The following is a 20,351-nucleotide window of genomic DNA, read 5'->3' as shown; positions in this document are numbered from 1 at the left end:
GTGAAAAGTGAGTTGCAGTAGTCAATGCGTGAAGAGATAAATGTGTGTATGATCATTTCTAATTCAGGTGTTGATAATACAGATCTCAGTTTACTGATATTTCTTAGATGGAAGAAACATGACCTGGACAGCTGCTTAACATGAGGGTCAAATGACATGGAGCGATCAAAGAAAATCCCAAGATTGCGCAGGTTGCAATGGGAAGCAGAGGAGAGTGGACTAATAATATGCCTGATCATGGGGACAAACTCCTCTGGAACAATAACTAGGACCTCCGTCTTAGAGTCATTGAGTTGCAAGCAGTTTTCTGCCGTCCAGTCTCTGATGGCATTGACACAGTCCAGGAGCCGAGTTAATGTGAATGCCTCGCTGGGTTTAAATGACAGATGAAGTTGGATGTCGTCTGCATATAAGTGATAGGACACATCATAGCTTTTTATGATCGGTCCCAAAGGTAACAGATAAAGGTAAAATAACAAAGGCCCCAGAACCGAGCCCTGCGGTACACCATAAGAAAGTGGAGAGGTAACAGACACAAAATCACCCACAGAGACATTGAAACTTCTGTCACTGAGGTAAGATGTAAACCAGTCTAACGCTATGCCAGATATGCCCACCCAATCACGAAGCCTCTTAATCAGGATGTCATGGTCTACAGTGTCAAATGCAGAACTGAGATCCAGAAGAACTAACACAGAGCAGTCACCTGCATCAGCACACATGAGAATGTAATTTGAAACCCTCAGGAGAGCGGTTTCAGTAGAGTGTTGCTTACGAAACCCAGACTGGAACTTGTCATACATGTTGTGCCTCTCCAGTGCAGCAGTAAGTTGTTTGGCCACCACTTTCTCTAAAATTTTGGACAGGAAAGGCAGTTTTGATATGGGCCTGTAGTTCATGGGCAAAGCTGGATCTAAGTTAGGTTTCTTTAATATGGGCTGGATAGTGGCATGTTTGAAATAGGAAGGGACAATTCCTGTTGACAATGAGGAATTGACAATAGATGTTACTGCAGGGCCAATAGTTAACAGAACGTTCTTAAATAGAGAGGATGGAATTATATCCAGAGGGCAAGATGATGGCTTTGTTTTGTTAATTAAGTCCATCAGGTCTTGAAGGCTGATAGGCTGGAAAGAGTCCAGAACAGCAGGAGATTGCGAGGAGCTACAATTAGCCGAACAGATCCCAGGCCGAATGCCAGACCTAATACCTGTTACCTTATCAATAAAATAGATAAGGAATTTGTTGCAATCGTCAACAGAATAGCATGGTACAGTGGAGACAGGTGGTGAAACAATTCCTCTAATTGTGTCAAACAGAATCTTGGGATTTTTCTTTGAAGAAGAGATTAGGTTGGCAAAATAAGCAGTTCTAGCTTCCTTTACTGTAGTATTAAAAGAAACACTTAGGTCTTTGAGATATAAACAATGCACTTCTAGCCCAGTAGCTTTCCAGAGCCGCTCTGCCCTGCGACACTTCTGTCTCACGCTGCACACAGCTTCTGTCATCCACGGAGTAGTGTTATAGGCAGCCCTGGTCCTTTCCTTAAGAGGTGCCACTTTATCCAGCAAAGTGTCGCAATGTTCATTAAATGACTGTATCAAGTGTTCAACATCATTGAGATTTGTGTAAAAGTCACAGCAGAAGTGCATAGAGAACTGATCAGCTGTACTCTGAGTAATAATGCGTGAGTGGAATGTTTGTTTCAGACACAAGGGGTCAGCATTGACAGAAAGATCAAAGAAAATACATTTATGGTCACTGATCAATAGGTCCTCACAACGGGTATTATCAATATCAAGACCCAGAGAAAACACAAGGTCCAAGGTGTGACCACCTCTGTGAGTGGCGCCAGAAACATGTTGCGTGAAATTAAAAGATTCAGTAATATTGAGAAACTCAGTAGCAATACAGTCTGTGGTATCATTGATATGCAGATTAACATCACCAACCAGAAGCACTTTGTCGAGCTTGATAATAGAGGTCAGAAAGTCTGTGAACTCTGATAAAAACTGACCTGCAGGACCTGGAGGTCGGTAAATTAAAAAACAGTAAAACGGCTTTAGCCGGCCCACTTTAGTCAGCTGTAGTTCAAAAGTAGCATAGGATTCTGTGCTCCCCAAGTGGCAGGAGTTCATTGAAATGGATGCATTCCATATTCCGTTGCCAGGTCTCGGTCAGAAATAAAAAAGCCAAATTATGACTTGTGAACAAGTCATTTAAAATGTGAGCCTTGTTTGTTATAGAGCATGCATTGATCAGACACATTGTTATGGGGGAAGACACTGTGTCGTCATCAGCACAGGAAGCTTTGGGGGTATGTGCAACATGACGGAGCACTCGTGCAGCACCTCGTACCCGACCATAACTAGGGCGTGAGCGCGAGTCTGTGATTCTCACGGGAATGCTCATGGGTCGTGGAGTGGAAGTTACGGTAGAGGCTGGAGACCCTCCATGCCGCCAGGGGGAGCTGGTGTTGCTTGTAGGGGATGAATGCGGCTGATGAATGATCGTAGAGGAAGAGTGACAGCGGACAGGGGATCCAGGTGTAAACAGTCAATCATGTGAATGGGAGTGAACAGCATGCTGTAAATTAGCCGCTAGCAGGCGGCTACCCAGCTTGTTAAAATGAATACCATCCTTCTTAAAAGCGGAAGAGCGGCCCCAAAACAGATTAAAATTGTCAATGAAGCTCACGTTGTTGGTCCTGCAGGCGGCCTGGAGCCAGGTGTGGAGGCTGAGGACTCTGCTGAACCGCTGTGATCCACGGCCGAGTGTTGGACTTGGACCACTGATAAAAACAGACAGTCCACAGCTGTTTAAAAAGCTTAAAAGATATGTAAAATCCATCTTGGTCAACTCGGACTGGTGGAGGGCTGTATCGTTAATTCCCACATGAACGATAATTCGCCGAATGGAAGACGGGAGGGCGCGCATCAGGCCAGGCAGTGTCAGCAGGATGTCTGGAGCCGTTGCTCCGGGGAAACAGTGTGTCTCCGCGTTGAAGAAACGGGTGTTCCTGATTATTGAGTCCCCGACTATCAGCGTCGTCGGGGCGAAGAGGGGACGAGGCGGCAACACTGCGCGTGCAATACGCGTGGATGGAGGCGAGGATTTAACCAGTGGTGGCGGAGCAGACGAGCAAGGACTGAGAGAACGGGGGACCGAAGCTCGCCGCGGTGCTGGTGTAAAGCACGGTATGGAGCGGCGTGTCCTGGGGCGAGAGGAGGGCTCAGGAATGACTGGCGTAGGGATGTCGGGGGACCCGGGGCTGTGGGTCCCCCGAGGCGGCAGCTGGGATGATGTAGGAAGCTGGGAGTCCGTAGTCAGAGGAGGGAACTCGTGCAGGGCAAGGGCATCAAATCCATTCTTCAGCTGGACATCGAAGCCATGGGGTGTAGGAGATGTGCGTCTCCCTCTCCGGCTGCCGCGAGCACAGACCAGGGACCAGGGCTCGTGATGTGATGGAGTAGAGCTGACCAGGGCTTTAGGCTTAGCTCCGAGCCGTAGCCAGGAGGCCTGCGGAGCTGCGACCGGAGGAGGGGCCGCGGCAGCAGGACTGGAAGCGATGGACTCATGCACGCGGTCGCTGGCTGTGTCAGTCTGTGATGGACCGAAGATGATGGTGTCCATGAGGGTCTCGGCATACTGGATCCCGTAGAGCGTGGATATTCTTCCCTCCAACTCTGTGATTTTATCCACCAGGCGGGCGCAGCTGACACAGTCGGATGGAGAGGTGAGTGAAGCCATAGCAGATCAATGCAAAAACAGTTCTAATTCTAAAAAAGTTCTAAAGAAGTTCTAGTACGTGTTGGCTGACATCGTACTATTAGTAGATCAATTAAAACTAGAAAAAAGAGGGTGAAACAGACACCACGCACAAGTGAGCTGCACAGGTCAGGTCAAGTTTTGGTCGTACTCTTTTTGATGTACTCTTCCGTACTGTCCTTCGTGACTCTGCTGTGATGAGCTATGAGAAGTATGTAGCGAGTCTTGCCAATGATCTAAAAGAAGCAATGGTTATTGCTCAGGTCCATGCTACAAAGGAGCAGAATCGACATGCTCAGCTGTACAACAGGAAAGTAAAGGGATCCGACATCGAGATCGGTGACCGGGTGCTCTTGGCCAACAGGAAGGAGAGGGGTAAGAAGAAGCTTGCGGACAGGTGGGACTGGACAGTACACCGTGGTGGACGTGAATACAGAGACACACACGTACAGACTCCGCGACACAATCACTGGACGGGAGAAGGTGATACACAGGAACTTGATGATGCTGGCCAATTTCCTCCCTGTGGGGGACACACGTGGAATGTCTGACCTTGCCTCATCCATGCCGGTTACAGGATCCACGGCTTCAGGAGATGATGATGTGAGTGAGGCAGAAGAGACCTTGTTTGGGGGAGAGGGTGAGCCTCATGGTGTGACTAGTGAAAGCCTTGACACTGAAAGTGACAGACACTCACCTATGACTGTGGGAGATGGACAGGGCCCCTTGGCTGATTTGGAACCTGTGGACTCGGAGAGGAGAACCATTGATTGGATCACTCAGTTGGCTGCACCAAGTCTGTCTGTGGCAGACGCTTCTGACATAAGAAGTGTTGCTTCTGATCCCCAGGATGCTTCTGTTTCACTTGAAGACCACATAGAAGATCAGTCTGTGACTTATGATTCTTGCTCTGTGATTGTTGGAGGTATTTCAACACATGTGAGACAGCCAGACTCTGCTCTTGACACCATGACACAGACAGATAACACATCTGACATTTTGCACACTGATGTTCAGACCTCACCCACGATCAGTGGTCGTTCTATTGCACAGGTCAGGTCAAGTTTTGGTCGCTTAGTGAAGCCATGTCCAGACCATGTCCAGGCAGGATGTTGTTCAGGAGAAGTTCAATGTTAAAGTTGTTTGACAATCTATGTTCCTTGATTGAAACCGTAGGCATGTAGCTTATGCCAATGATGGGTTTGGAAGTTTTAGTTTTTTCGGTATAATATTCCACTGTTTAATTTTCTTATCTGACATGAGCCTGTACTACACTGCACTTTGTGTTTGGGTCTTGTGGGGTGTACAAGGCACCCTGTTGCCAGTTGCTGGATTGAGGGATAAGCGCTGCTCTCATACCACTTCATCCCTATGGGATACATTAGATGTTGGTTTTCTTGATGATGACCCTTTTGTAATTTGTCGATTTGTAGTGTTTTCTTTAGTGCATACTGTGTAGTCGGTACTCATATTCGCTAAAATTCAGTGGGGGTCGATGTAACAGAGTTAAAAATGTACTTTATTATTCTGTCGAGTGTGTGAATTCTATCTTTATGAGCTATTTTTATTTGGCATTTTATTTTGTTAATGCTTCCTGCGGAAGCGGTGTCTCGCCTCTTTTGTACCTCCAAAGCCCCCGTAGTCCCGACTTTCCCTCACAGTGGTGTTTCGTACTGATGAGGGAGCGGATGTATACAGAGAGAGTGAGACCAGGAAGAAACTAATGTGGTTTATGTTGTCTTCTGCAGCGAATAAATGCTGGAAAACTACCCTCTGAGTCGTCTCCTTCAATGCCATTCCAAGTCTGTTACACTCGCAGCAGCATTGGAACATGGACCACTTAACTGCCCTGTAACAAGCAATGGTGGATCCCGTTCTGGCCACCTGGATGGTCTGCGCAACCTTTACAGACATTCCAGCCCTCCTCAGCCTATCCCTCTCAGGAGCCAAGCTGAGATGATGGCCCAGATTGGGCAGCACGCCTATTGCCCCTGCCTCTTGAGATGGATCTCGCATCCGTAATAACAGCGGCGGCCAAAATGCGGTGTAGAGTGGAAAATGCAGAGGCAGGGATGAAGTCTGTGAACGCATCATCATGCACTCACCAGCAAATATGTCACTGAAAGACGCTATACCAGGTGAGGTGGGCTTTCTGACATCATCACTTTGATTATAGTAACCATTAAGGGACACAGAGCTGCCACTGGCTGGGACTGCTTATACTAGCGTGATCGTCCCGTCTCTAATAATAAATATATGTTCTTCTCTCGCTTCAAGTAGAAATAAGGGCTGGATAAAAGATTCAATTACATAACGGAAAGCTTTTGAAAAATGTGTGTCTTAAAATAAAGTACTTAATTTTAGAAAAAAATAATTCAGTTCATTCAGGTGTGAAATTCAGGTGCGAAACCCAAACATATATTTTTCTCATCTTCTAATAAGAGAAAGTTGTGTGCAGGGACTTTATCTGTGGTTATTAAATAACTTGTGTCAGCTCTATTCCTCAATTGCATGTGATGTTTATCGCTGTGAGACTGATGTATATTTTGGCATGATTAAGAATAAAACCTAGAGCCTCTGTGGGCACATCACACTCACCAATTGCTGTATGAATGACAGGACAGATTGTAAGTCATTTTGCATTCGATAACTTTTTTTTAGCTTTTTTCTGTTTCATTTGTCAACGTATCCTCATACAACGGTTTGTGCTACAAAAAAGTAACTTCACATTTTTGGGCAATTTTCTACCAAAGTCAAGCAACATCTGTCAATTTCTGCTCGTGACATGCACAGTATTTTCAAAATCGACTTCCGTTATCACAGAAAACAACTTAGCTAGGTTTAGGCAACAAAATACGTAGGTTTAGGAAGATTGTCAAATACTTAGTTCTGTTTTTGGAGAAGATTGTGGCTTAGGTTAAAATAACTACGGACGTGACGTTACTTAAGTAAGGAAGTTACGTGACGAATAAATCAAAATTGGTTTGTTGTTTCACACAGGGCACTAACAGGGCCTATTGAGTGACAGACTGTTTTTTTGTTTGTATCCTTGATGTTCGTAGATAAACCTGCATTTGTACACCATGTAGTCTGTACTGACTGCAATGTAAATGCATCTGTGTGACTATGATATACTCTGAGAAAGTGAGGCAGTATAACATGTGAGAGACTGCTCATGGTGGAGGTCGATGGCTCAAACAAAAACAGGATTGGCAACCAGGAGAACACTGGAAAGTGACACCAGAAAAGCTTAAAATGCGTAATGATGACGTAATTAAGAAATGTTATGCAATACGCTTCTTCCCATGAGTTAAGCAATACACACAATGCACTTCCTGTCCAACAAAGAATTGACTTTAAAATCCTGCTGTTGGTTTACAAAGCACTGAATGGTTTAGGGCCAAAATACATCTCTGATCTGCTGCTACCTTATGAACCATCCCGACCCCTCAGGTCGTCTGGGACCGGTCTACTTTCTGTTCCCAGAGTCAGAACTAAACATGGAGAAGCAGCGTTCAGTTTTTCTGCTCCACATATCTGGAACAAAGTCCCAGAAAGCTGCAGGTCTGCTGAGACCCTCAGCTCATTTAAATCAAGATTGAAGACTTTTCTGTTTGCTGCTGCCTTTAATTGAACCACATTCAATTCATATATTAATCAATTTCCTGCATTTCTGCATTTTACTACTGCATTTAATTTCTTACACTGTTTTTTTAAATGTTCTTAATGTTCTTAATTGTTTTTAAATCTCCTTTCTTTTGCCTTATGTTTTGGTGCTTTTAATGGTTTTATGTGAAGCACTTTGAATTACCTTGTTGAAATGTGCTATACAAATAAACTTGCCTTGCCTTGCCTTACACTTGCGATATGACACTTCCCATCCCCATTTTGTCATACACAACGGAGAGGTGTCCGAAATGACATCCTGCTCGTTATTGGTATTGTTAGTCTCAGACTAATCAACTCACCTTGTTTGTTCAACCTAAAAATGTCCCTCAAAGACAGGATGATCGCTTTTATTCTTTAAAATGGAGGAACCAATCTACTCCAGGATTTAACCTTTATGCTTTGAGTATTGTGTGTGTGTGTGTGTCTAGGTGGGTGTGTTTTACCTGTCTTTTGAGGACATAAATCTGTTCAAACAGTCACATTACAGGGAATAACCTTCATAATGAGGACAAAATGAACATTCCATAAGGTAAATCATTACATTTTAGGGTGAACACTTGGTCTAAGGTTAGATTTAGGTTGAGGTTTGGGTAAGGGTTAGGAGTGTGTGTGTGTGTGTGTGTGTGTGTGTGTAGGTGTGTGTGTGTGTGTGTGTGTGTTTAGTGGTGCATATGGATTTTGTTTTCCTTGTTTCTGCCAAAATTGTCTACCCATTCAAAATGCACCATATAACTGAATTTACATTGTGTCATTTATGAATCAAAAGAGAATTTGATTTAAAAAAAGGAACACTAGGAACAGTCAGATAAATTATTAAAAAATGTTTTGTGTGTCCGCCGGCATAGCTCCTGATTTTTTTAAATATTTTTTTTAAATGGATGAAATGTTTTAAAGCAGGGGTGCCCAATACATCGATCGCGGAGGTAGTGCGGGTAGATCGCATGCCATTCAAAAAAAATGAGATGTCCGCATGGCATCTGCCACTTGATTTTCTAACACACGGGTCACCACGTATGCGCAGTCAACCACGCGAGCTACTGCAAAACTCCGGCGAGCTAATTAGTTAGCCTTCCAATTCATTTCTACTAAAGAAGCTAAAGCTGCAGCGCCACGATTTGGGAAACTTCCAAAACCTCGCGTCAGAACTGGAGACTCAGCGGAAGGCGTGTGCGTACCTTGACAGTGCGCGCTACACAGAGCAGATTGACAAGTGTCTGTCAGAGTTTGACAAACGCTTTCCAGACTTTGCTTTACTCGAGCCAGTTGCTACACTTATGTGCTGCACATTTGGGGAAGATATTGAGGTTGATTTACTCGCATCAAAAATTGCAACGTTGTTCCACCTGAACTCGTCTGCAGTGGAGGATGAGATTCTGACACTGCAAGCTGACATTCAGCTGAAGTCCAGGGCTCATTGACAGTTTCCTCACAGAGGAAAAGTCCCCAAACATGAGGACATGTGATACCTTAGACTGCATTATTCGGCTCCACTCATTCATGTGAGTCAGCCTTTTCCCACATGAAGAACATTAAGTCAAAACACCGTTCCACCATGACTGATGATCATCTGAAGTCTGCTTGAGGCGGATACCAGCAGCTACTGTCCGGACTGTGCAACTCTGGCCAATCCCATTCAGCGCAATCATCAGAGTAAGGGAATGACCAACAATGTACAGAATTGTATTGTGCCATAAGTGTTCATGCAGTTATGCAAGGTACGCTTGCATAACTTTTAAATGTAATGTAGGTAGATCATTTTGACTTGGTCATTTTAAAAGTCGCTCGCAAGCCGAAAAAGTGTGGGCACCCCTGTTTTAAAGGGTACATCCCAAGTTTTTTGATTTCAAGTTTCACTTTATGTATGGTGTGTCCCATAAACAAATGGTGTCAAATGTATCGATAAAGAGTGTTTAGTATCATCCCCAACACTGTGCTTCAGAGAAATTCTGTTTGATTTCTCACATGACGAATTGTTCAGTTTTGTGTTTTGCATTATACGATTTTACCAAATTTTACCTAGGGATTGCATGAAAGTTGACCTAGTGTAATAGATGAAACTCTATTTACCTCCATTGAACAAAGTGACCGCAGAATTTTCAGAGGCACATGAAACTTAAACTATCTACATTGTTTAACTACACTAGAGGTAGAATACCGTTCTAATGATTTGGGGGGAACTGATCATGATACCCGCACATTTGCTATTGTTAGATCCTGGGGTACTTCTGGCCCGATACGGGGCTACTTACTGACTCAGCTCTCTATTAAAAGATTGTCGAGCTGGTGTTCTTGCGAGGGAACTCGCCTGGCTCTTCTAACTGCCGTTACTCCCGACGTCTACCCTGCTTCCTCCGGTCTGAGTGCACTCGGTCGAGGGGCCACCCTGACCCCGGGCGCTCCCACCAGTCGCGTCGGTTATGGCAGCTTCCCTCTTCTGGATCCGTGCTCTTGGTAAATGCCAGGTTAGGTTTTAACGGCTAGGATTACTTCTTTCTAAAACCATAAGGGATTGTTAAGTGGATTCAGTCTCTAGGATAACCTTACAGAACTCAGTTGTTAGACATACAATGGCTTTAACTTTTTACTGGCACGAGGAACTTTTTACTACTTGAGCAAATGAATGCACTTGAGAATTTTACTTTAAATGCAGATGAGATATTTATTGCAAGTTATATTTAGTTAGTTTGCAAGGGTTAAGCTACAGCTCTCATTAAACGTTACTACACTTGATCCTTCTTCAGATTATACTCATTAGTTTTAGATGCCGAGACGGCTCGGTTGGAGCTGGATTTTCAATGGTGCGATGAAAAGGTTCTTTTGGAGTTGTTAGGAGCGAAGGTCCGGCCGGACCCTCGGGCTCCTCCTGCTCTCGCAGCGAAGTTCGGCCAACAGTCCACAAAACTCAGTACAAAGTCTTTCTAGGGCTGCTGTGTTCCTCCGTTGTTCAGTTGTTAACGGCGAGCAGTGGGGAGAGTAAAATCTCCGTCTTTCAATTCTTTGTCCACGAACTGCGGTCTTCTTTCCGTGAACAGAGACGAAGTCCTCGGATACTTCAGTTGCGATCGTCCGTATCTTCTTCTCAGAGCACTTGGACGGCTCTCGTGTATAATTCCCCTCTTGCTGTTTGCAAGTTACTTCTTTTATAACACTTTTGGGCTACCTCTCACGTCTCTCCCCCCTCTTCCTCAACACGGGGCCCCTCAGCCCATGATTAACATGACATCATTGATTTGGTGCCTGCTTCGAAAAGTACCTACATTTTGTGTGTGTGTGCATGACGAAATCACCCCAACTTCCCTGTCTGGGTGTTCAACATCTGTTGCACTTCCCCTTTTCCTACACTCACACATTTCTAACACAGATTAGTTATCATAATCACAGTTACAGTTATTAATCACTTTACTTAGTACTCATTTGCTTATAAAATGATTATTGATCTCATCCTTCATCATTATTGTGCTTTGTGTCTTTTCTTCTCAACCATCATTATTTCCCCATCCCTTGAAGCAAACACCCTGCTTACTTCCTCTTTCTCCGTACTTTCTACACAAAGACTGCACTATACTCAGATACACATATTATTATTATTATCAGGTTTACATTTGTTAAATCACTCTATGTATTAAACATTCGTTATGTAACGATCATACACTTTATCTTTCGATTACACTTTAACTATTGATTTCTGAGTATATGCTTCGTGCTTTTATGTCCTGACTTTCCCCTGATCGTGTATGCATGTTTTCGAGGCAGCTCTCGTGAGCTCCACTCTTCTCGACACTATCTTCGGGTAGATTTCATTGATGTAAAAACATTTTCCTGAGGCCTACCTTTAAAAATATTTTAAGTTCTCCATACTCTTATTCTTCTTCTGTTTCTGTGGTGTTCTGTCACAATCACGTAAGATGACTGTGATAGTGACTTTTCTTTGTCTTTCTTTTTGCCTAATTTCCGTTGTGTAAAAGGTGTATAAAAATAAACCCCAGATACTGAAATTCATGTATTTATAACTTCTTTATGTTTACTGATTGTAAATCATTTTCTACTCATTTAAAAAATTCAAAGTATAAAGTAAAGTCTGTTCACTTACAAGTACAATTAGACATATATTTCAAATAAAAATGTATTAAAGTCAGACAACACAGCTCTGACCAGAGGGGGTGAAAGAGAAACCTTGTGGCATTGATTGTCTAGCAGCAATTGTCTGTCTAGCTTTCCCCCATCTCTGAGCCTCAGGGGTGATTTGTCAACTAAAAGACCATTAATCACTGAATGGGAGGGCGGAGGAGTGCTGTTTAGAGGCAGAGCATGACCACCCATCCATCTATACCAAGATCCAGACACCACACACAGACCCTGAGGGGCAGGTTCAAGGCCAAGGTGGAGAACCAACCTTCAGGTGGATACAAAGCAAGTGGCAAAGCAGATCAAAGCTCAAATCTCTAAAGTACGGAGGTAAGAATGTGTAACCCACAGCTACACAGTGTTTAGTTTCCCGGGATATCTGGGACTTCCACAACAACTACTAGGCAGAAATAGAGGTTATTTATTTTACATTACATTAATGTTTCATGGCTTGATTTAGACATGACAAGCTCCTGTAGTTTGCGACAACAAACAACTCTGGTCGGTCTGGTGACCGGTTGCAGACAACTGGGAGCTTCACGCTCTAAAGACAGTGGAGATGAGGGTGTATTTAAAAAAGAACCAAGCCCCACCCACCCCCATTGACCTGTCTGACTCCCCAGTCGACACTATGAAGTCCTTCTGATTCCTCAGCTCCATCATCACCCAGGACCTCCAGACTGACATATGCGATCTTACAGTACAGTGATCTTAGAAAGCGAACATCTCTCTCTCCTTCTCAAAAGACTGGTCTGACCTAGTACAACTTCTGTCGTGACTGTTACATGAAGGTTTTATTGAGACATGAGAACAACAGATTTGGTTCTGCACCATCTGTCCTGCAGACTGGTGAGTGTACATTTGATGGTCCATTACTCTCTGTAGGGCTCTACGGTCCTGAGCAGAGCAGTTACGAGACCAGTTGGTAATGCCCCATTACCAAGGATACTTTCCTAGTACAGTAGAAGGTCTTTAGTATTTCCTAACCTGAGGTGGAAAAGGCCAAGATGTCATGATGCGGATCATGTCAGATCCTAATGGTGCGTTCACACCAAACGTAATCGCATCATTCACGGCGCATTTACTCACAGGGGACCATTTGTGGTCATTTGCGCCGTTCGCGTCAGACGCACCGGAGAGGGGGCGTGGCTTATCGTCCTGAAAGCCATTATCAACTTAAGCCATTTATTTCCGCCATCAACCATACATGAAATATATATCTGAATAACCAAATATCACATGAACTGCTTGATGAGCCAGCAATTTTAAGTTTTCCATGTCTGAAGGGAACACATGGTGGTCCTTTGTATTACTGATTGGTTACTAAACATCAATAAGACAGGCCGGATGGTATATGAGCAGAGGGCACACACCAGAGAGAAGTAAAGAGGGGAGGAAGAAGTACTGTGTTGACACTGGGATGGACAGTGAAAAACAACCCTCATCCCTTGAGTATCTTGGTTTAGCTTCTCTCTGCATTTAAATGTTAACCTAAATGTGTATGGTTGGGGATGGAAGGGAACACCGGGCTGGCTCCACCACGGTTAAGGTTGAGGTAGGCCCCCTTCCTTCTTAGTCTGCATCCACCCGAATACATTTTTGTTTTAAAACGCTTTCCATCCACACATGTATTACATCACCATTTTAAAACTGATTTCCGTCCATACTAACATGCCTGAAAATGAATATCACATGACCATTCACATACACTGGGCATGCAGGTAGAGGAAGTCCCTGTCTATTACCACGTTTAGTCATGTTTTCTAGTGTAGAATAATCGAAATCCAAGAATAATCTGAATCCAAATTCTTTTAAGTCATGAATGTGAACTTGCTATTCAATGTGCTAGCATCTGCACCTCACTCTCAACCTCAACTATTATACTCTCTTGGTTTCCATGGTTTATCTGTTTTCATTTGTCCTTTTCATGTTAATGGTTTTTAAGCATGTTTTGGACCAAGACCCTTGTTTTCTACCTGCAGGACATTTTCAGGAAGGCCATTGCATTCACACACACAAAGATAAAATAAAATATAGAAGTAAAAAGAAACTGGAATGTGTATATCCGTCTAATTCCTGTATTTTTATCCGTAGTATATTTAAATTTGATAAAAAATATGGAATTTACAACACTGAAAGGCAAAATAATCTCTTATTTAATGCATTTACAAATAAGCAATGTTGACCACATTCAAAAAAATGCCTGTATACCAACTTTAAAACTTTTAAATATCTGACATTCACTCACTGTACACTCCCACCAGATACAGATTCATGATTTTTTTTTTTAAACACTTCGGCTCCCTCCCCGAATTCCACAAAGACAAAATGCATCTCCTTCACCCAGGATGGACGGCTGTGTCCGGAGGGAATCAGCATTCTAAAACTCCTCTCTGAATAGCGAGCCAGACGATGGAGATGGCAGACATTAGGACATTCTCATATATGCTATCACACTTCTCCATCTTCAGCGGTGAGAATTCGTGAGCAGAAAAGGAGAGGGGGGTGAAGATTCTATCACATAACAGAAGATCTGGTGGAGTACTGGAAGCATCCCCTCCCCCAACAGACACACAATTCCACTTAGCATTGCTGGGACTAACCTCGCTGTACAATATGTCTACATAGGTCATTGTTGAGTCTTTGTGAAGGAATAAAGTGAGAGCACAGGGGAAGGTGAGTGTCTGGCTGGATGTGGCCTGGGCTCTGATAGCATTGTGATAGCGGGTGAAAGGGTTGCTTATTGAGGGATAAAGGGTGAGAGCATGAATGTAAAGGAAGCAATGCAGTGACTTTTTGAAAGAATATCTGTCTAAAGCAGGGGTCTCAAACTGCCGGCTCCCTCTCCCCTCCCTACGGCCCGCTAAATAATGCCAAATATATCAGATAATCTGGCCCACAAAACAAGTTTTATTTAATATCTTTTCTAGTTCATATCAATTTAAACTACTCCTTGATAAACAATTGTATTTCAAGCAAAATTCTATTAAAAATGTACAAAATAATGGCAAAGGTCAAATTTTCCATAAGAAGGATGGTGATGCTGCAGTTGACGCAAGTTATGGGAAACCGTTCACTGAAGGACCATGCATAAGGAAACTGAGTCTTGGTGAAAAACAACATGTATCTCAATTGATTTGCGAGTCCTAGTCTCAGTTAGTCTTTGTATTTTGTAGATATATTTTGAATCTACCTCAGACTAACAAACTTTATTTGTAAATCATTCACAATATGACTCGTTTAACTGTTTTCTTTGCAGTTGTTCTAATCTTGTTCTGTAGTCATACAAAACTCATCTTACATTACTGACTCATGATAGGGTGCCTTCATACATTAATTGTGCAACCTTAAAGTTTACTAAATCTCCAAATTTGAAACATCTGAGTTATAAAAGTTATGATAGCCAAGTCTGTTTACAATTATGTTATTCTCCTACCATATAAACTGGATGTTGATCTTCTGCCTGCAAGCACACACCACCAGAGGGGGGAGGGACGTTCTCCCCTTCCCATCTTGTCTCTCACCCAGGACAGTGAATTGCGCTGAAATGTTGAGTTTAATCCTATCCATTCATTTATTATGCATATAGGTACACACGTGTATATATACATAGGTCTGTCTGTGTCATAACAAAGTCTATCGATGTTGTGTAACTGTTAGATTCATCATTTAAGTGATTTATATCAAATAGTTTGGTACCGTTCTGTAGATGAGATAGCCCAGCTTTCAAATATGGAAAAATGAAATAAACTATGCACGTATTAATTCTGTAAAATAAGGTGAAATAAAATAATCAAGAACGTTGTTAGGATAGGAGTGGTTTGCTGTTCCACCATATACTGCACCCCCTTTCTCAAGAAGACAAAGAAATTCTCTTCTCTTCTACGAAATGAGAGGAGAGGTAAGCAACACAAAATAAAACAGGAAATACTGCTAAATTATGAAATAAGAAAAAGAACTTAGGAGACATGACGAGAGTGATTGACAGCGTGTGTTTCCATAATAAATTGTATTTTTCCTTTGTTTCCCAATCCGGACAGTTTTTATCTGACGTTCTAATAACAATTCACTTAAAATATTGATAAAAATGATCGTGTAATGTTTTCAGTTGATTTAATGGTGTTAAATAAAAGTTTAACTTCATACTTTTCGAACGAAATGTCGTTTTAAATATTAAAGTTAGCTGGCGAACTTCAGGAAGTGCCCGACAAACCACTTCCTAAACAGCTCACTGTCCATGTACCCTGCTGGCAACTCCCCGTAGAGGGCATCGGGAACCCCTTCCTTGTTATAGGGCCCCCCCTGGATATCCCCCCTTGTAGATGATGTACCATGTATGGACACATGCATATTTAAACCATTGCAGATTTACAATTTCTATATCCATCTTTTCTTTTCTTGATCCTCCTGTAAAGGAAAAAACTGTCACACAGACACACGTTACCTACCTTTCTTACTTTAACAGCTTCTTCCTGTCTTTTATACTTTTTGATTATTTTCTGCTTCCTGTTGCCTCTTTTCTGCTTCTTGATGTCTCTTTTCTGCTCTTTTCTGCTTCTTGATGTCTCCTTTCTGCTATTTTCTGCTTCTTGATGTCTCCTTTCTGCTCTTTTCTGCTTCTTGATGTCTCCTTTCTGCTCTTTTCTGCTTCTTGATGTCTCCTTTCTGCTATTTTCTGCTTCTTGATGTCTCCTTTCTGCTATTTTCTGCTTCTTGCTCCATCCTTTCTGCTCTTTTCTGCTTCTTGATGTCTCCTTTCTGCTCTTTTCTGCTTCTTGATGTCTCCTTTCTGCTATTTTCTGCTTCTTGATGTCTGCTTTCTGCTCTTTTCTGCTTCTTGATGTCTGCTTTCTGCTCTTTTCTGCTTCTTGCTCCGTCCTTTCTGCTCTTTTCTGCTTCTTGATGTCTCCTTTCTGCTCTTTTCTGCTTCTTGATGTCTCCTTTCTGCTCTTTTCTGCTTCTTGATGTCTCCTTTCTGCTCTTTTCTGCTTCTTGATGTCTCCTTTCTGCTCTTTTCTGCTTCTTGATGTCTCCTTTCTGCTATTTTCTGCTTCTTGATGTCTCCTTTCTGCTCTTTTCTGCTTCTTGCTCCGTCCTTTCTGCTCTTTTCTGCTTCTTGATGTCTCCTTTCTGCTATTTTCTGCTTCTTGATGTCTGCTTTCTGCTCTTTTCTGCTTCTTGATGTCTGCTTTCTGCTCTTTTCTGCTTCTTGATGTCTCCTTTCTGCTCTTTTCTGCTTCTTGCTCCGTCCTTTCTGCTATTTTCTGCTTCTTGATGTCTCCTTTCTGCTATTTTCTGCTTCTTGATGTCTCCTTTCTGCTATTTTCTGCTTCTTGCTGTCTCCTTTCTGCTATTTTCTGCTTCTTGCTGTCTCCTTTCTGCTATTTTCTGCTTCTTGATGTCTCCTTTCTGCTATTTTCTGCTTCTTGATGTCTCCTTTCTGCTATTTTCTGCTTCTTGCTGTCTGCTTTCTGCTCTTTTCTGCTTCTTGCTGTCTCCTTTCTGCTCTTTTCTGCTTCTTGATGTCTGCTTTCTGCTATTTTCTGCTTCTTGATGTCTCCTTTCTGCTATTTTCTGCTTCTTGATGTCTCCTTTCTGCTATTTTCTGCTTCTTGATGTCTCCTTTCTGCTATTTTCTGCTTCTTGCTGTCTGCTTTCTGCTCTTTTCTGCTTCTTGATGTCTCCTTTCTGCTCTTTTCTGCTTCTGCTCCGTCCTTTCTGCTCTTTCCTGCTTCTTGATGTCTCCTTTCTGCTCTTTTCTGCTTCTTGATGTCTGCTTTCTGCTCTTTTCTGCTTCTTGATGTCTCCTTTCTGCTCTTTCCTGCTTCTTGATGTCTCCTTTCTGCTCTTTCCTGCTTCTTGCTGTCTCCTTTCTGTTCTTTCCTGCTGCTTGATGTCTCCTTTCTGCTCTTTTCTGCTTCTTGATGTCTCCTTTCTGCTCTTTTCTGCTTCTTGATGTCACCTTTCTGCTCTTTTCTGCTTCTTGATGTCTCCTTTCTGCTATTTTCTGCTTCTTGATGTCTGCTTTCTGCTCTTTTCTGCTTCTTGATGTCTCCTTTCTGCTCTTTCCTGCTTCTTGCTGTCTCCTTTCTGCTCTTTCCTGCTTCTTGATGTCTGCTTTCTGCTCTTTCCTGCTTCTTGATGTCTCCTTTCTGCTATTTTCTGCTTCTTGATGTCTGCTTTCTGCTCTTTTCTGCTTCTTGATGTCTCCTTTCTGCTCTTTCCTGCTTCTTGATGTCTCCTTTCTGCTCTTTCCTGCTTCTTGCTGTCTCCTTTCTGTTCTTTCCTGCTGCTTGATGTCTCCTTTCTGCTCTTTTCTGCTTCTTGATGTCTCCTTTCTGCTCTTTTCTGCTTCTTGATGTCACCTTTCTGCTCTTTTCTGCTTCTTGATGTCTCCTTTCTGCTATTTTCTGCTTCTTGATGTCTCCTTTCTGCTCTTTCCTGCTTCTTGCTGTCTCCTTTCTGCTCTTTCCTGCTTCTTGATGTCTGCTTTCTGCTCTTTCCTGCTTCTTGATGTCTCCTTTCTGCTCTTTTCTGCTTCTTGCTCTGTCCTTTCTGCTCTTTTCTGCTTCTTGATGTCTGCTTTGTGCTATTTTCTGCTTCTTGATGTCTCCTTTCTGCTCTTTCCTGCTTCTTGATGTCTCCTTTCTGCTCTTTTCTGCTTCTTGATGTCTCCTTTCTGCTCTTTCCTGCTTCTTGCTGTCTCCTTTCTGTTCTTCCCTGCTTCTTGATGTCTCCTTTCTGCTATTTTCTGCTTCTTGATGTCTCCTTTCTGCTCTTTCCTGCTTCTTGATGTCTCCTTTCTGCTATTTTCTGCTTCTTGATGTCTCCTTTCTGCTCTTTCCTGCTTCTTGATGTCTCCTTTCTGCTCTTTCCTGCTTCTTGATGTCTCCTTTCTGCTCTTTCCTGCTTCTTGATGTCTCCTTTCTGCTCTTTTCTGCTTCTTGATGTCTCCTTTCTGCTATTTTCTGCTTCTTGATGTCTCCTTTCTGCTCTTTCCTGCTTCTTGATGTCTGCTTTCTGCTCTTTTCTGCTTCTTGATGTCTCCTTTCTGCTATTTTCTGCTTCTTGATGTCTCCTTTCTGCTATTTTCTGCTTCTTGATGTCTGCTTTCTGCTCTTTTCTGCTTCTTGATGTCTCCTTTCTGCTCTTTTCTGCTTCTTGCTGTCTCCTTTCTGCTCTTTTCTGCTTCTTGATGTCTGCTTTCTGCTATTTTCTGCTTCTTGATGTCTCCTTTCTGCTATTTTCTGCTTCTTGCTGTCTCCTTTCTGCTCTTTTCTGCTTCTTGATGTCTCCTTTCTGCTATTTTCTGCTTCTTGATGTCTCCTTTCTGCTATTTTCTGCTTCTTGATGTCTCCTTTCTGCTCTTTTCTGCTTCTTGATGTCTCCTTTCTGCTCTTTTCTGCTTCTTGCTGTCTCCTTTCTGCTCTTTTCTGCTTCTTGATGTCTCCTTTCTGCTATTTTCTGCTTCTTGATGTCTGCTTTCTACTCTTTTCTACTTCTTTAACCCTTACAGTGCCTTGCATAAGTATTCACCCCCTTGGACTTTTCTACATTTTGTCATGGTATAACCACAAATTAAAATGTATTTCTTTGGGATTTTGTGTAATGCACCAACACAAAATAGTCCATCATTTGGAAGGAGGGGGAAAGTTTACATGGATTTCAAAATTATTTACAAATACAAATCTGAAAAGTGTTGAGTGCATATGTATTCACCCCCTTTACTGTAAACCCCCCAACAAATATCTGGTGCAACCAATTGCCTTCACAAGTCACATTTTTAGGAGTCATATTTTATTTGTTTTATCTGTAAAATATGTTTTAAGAGAGTTTTGTTTAAAAGTACTGAGTTTAAGCTCGTTTGTGCTCGGGAAATATCTCATGTAATACTTTGAATAGTGTTCAACATGAATAGGGTATGCAAATCTCTTCCTGTGGCAATGATTGTATTTTTGTACAAACTGAGAAGTTCTTGCTGAGGAAAAACCATCACATCAGTCTCGTGATTATTTAGCCCCCTTTTTCAGGGGGTGTAACGGATACATTGTATTTTGACTTTGTTCTATCTGTCCGTTAGAGATTGGTGTATAAATTCTATGTTGCCTTTCTTTGGGAAGCAAAGATTGATCTCTAGATTACATCCATCTCAGACATACACCATCCTCAAGTTTTGTAATTACCAGGCACACAATCTGCTTTGTGTTCCAAAAGGTATGACCTCTGAATTGTAGGCCAAATTAAAGAGCTGAATGAAACACTGCTGAGGAGCATTTATCACCACTAACACAAGGAGAGTGATGACAGACAAGGAAAGAGAACACCAATACATAAACTATCTTTGTAATGTTCCTTTGGTTGAACTTCACAACTTGCCCATTTAGGCTTACATCCTACTTGTTTATTTTCAAAGCCGACTGGAAGGAATTATGTAAAAGAATAGATTCTACTTTTTGCACACCTGAACAATTTTGATATAACAAATGAAAAATGATGAGCCTTCTCTTCCCTCAGTTCAATAGACTGGAATTGTGCATACAGCTGCCCCTGGAGCTAAAAACAATACAACATCCTTGTGTATCCCTGATGTGTTTGTGTGTGTGTGTGTTTTGACAGATTTTGCAGACTGTGTGACCTGCCAGTGGTGGACAGATGTGTGTGTGTGTGTGTGTGTGTGTGTGTGTGTGTGTGTGTGTGTGTGTGTGTGTGTGTGTGTGTGTGTGTGTGTGTGTGTGTGTGTGTGAGAGAGCGTCCAGGAGAAAGTGGTTTAAGAGGCTCCTGGATGACAG

This window comes from Melanostigma gelatinosum (assembly GCF_949748355.1).
Source record: "Melanostigma gelatinosum genome assembly, chromosome: 20".
Lineage (NCBI taxonomy): Eukaryota > Metazoa > Chordata > Actinopteri > Perciformes > Zoarcidae > Melanostigma > Melanostigma gelatinosum.
The sequence above is the reverse complement of the archived record's forward strand: the minus strand, read 5'-3'. Positions refer to the sequence as shown.